The 1167-nt window shown below is 50.6% G+C and overlaps 1 long non-coding RNA gene across 3 annotated transcripts in view; it reads right to left on the bottom strand.

The window, feature by feature from the left end:
- LOC106727053 overlaps positions 1–1167 on the bottom strand; it is an 18632-nt gene that overhangs the window by 13954 nt on the left and 3511 nt on the right. The window lies entirely within an intron of this gene.

The following is a 1167-nucleotide window of genomic DNA, read 5'->3' as shown; positions in this document are numbered from 1 at the left end:
CTCCCTCTCTCCCCTTCCCTCCCTTCTACTTTCTGAAAAGCAATGAAAAAAAAAATTCCTGAAATGAGGATTAACAAAACAAACAAAAAAATGGTGTAAGAATAATAGGAGTGGTATGCTAGCCCAGGGCTAGACCGGGTGGGAGCCGCTGCATGGTTGTAGGATTTCTCACACGTTTAGTGAGCAGGTACTGTGTTCCTGACCCAGGGCTGAGTGTTGGGGTACAAAGATAACCAGGACTGGTCCTGGTCCTGGTCCTGGTCCTTCAGGGGTTCTGAGCCGGCGGGGACACGGCCACAGAGACAGAAAATAGTGAGGCAAGGTGACAAGGGTGGCCACGAAAGATGTTTAAATTGGTGAACAAAACAGGGAAGGGCATTCTAGGCAGAAGGAATAGCTTTGCAAAGGCTCAGAAAAGACACTATCCTGCCGGTGGTTGCCACAGTTGGGGGGTAGCTCGGGGGGACTGCTGTGGGGAGCATGGGGGTTTCCTTTTAAAGGTCTCTAAGACCCATGGCTACTGCCCCCACCTTGGACCAGGACACACAATTCCCACCCTGCTCACTGCAGGGGCTTTTCCACTGGCATCTCTGCTGCCCCTTGCAGGTCCCTCCCCACACAGCAGCCGGAGGGATCTGAAATCATCATATGGATCCCTGTCCTCAAAGGCTTCCAATAAATTCCAAACTCTTCCCTGTGGCCTGACATGCCCTGTACATCGCACCCCGACTACCACCTACCACTTCTCTCCTCATCCAGTCTGCTCCAACTCAGGGGCCATTCCTCAAACGTGCCACACTCACCCCTGCCCCAGGCCCTTTGCACGTGTTGTCCTCTCTGCCTGGAATGCCTTCCACCAGATTTTCAAATGCTGACATTCGCTTGTTATCCTGGGCTATCTTAAATGTTACCTCCTTAGTGGGGCCAATCATGGCCACCTAATCTAAATAATTCCCCATCACTCCCACTCATATCACCCGTTTTGTTTTCCCTATAGTATGTATCGCCATCTTATGTGATTTTGGGGAGTCAATTTCCCCATCAGACTGTACACTTGATGAGAAGAAGGACTTACCAATACTGTTCTAGACAACAGCCCCAGCTCCTGGAATGGTCCTGGCCTGGCACCTAGTAAATGCTCAATGAATAATGTAAAAAGGAGAGGGC

The sequence above is a fragment of the Myotis brandtii genome, unplaced genomic scaffold, assembly GCF_000412655.1.
Source record: "Myotis brandtii unplaced genomic scaffold, ASM41265v1 scaffold355, whole genome shotgun sequence".
In the NCBI taxonomy this organism is placed as follows: domain Eukaryota; kingdom Metazoa; phylum Chordata; class Mammalia; order Chiroptera; family Vespertilionidae; genus Myotis; species Myotis brandtii.
This window is presented reverse-complemented; position numbering and strand designations above follow the sequence as displayed.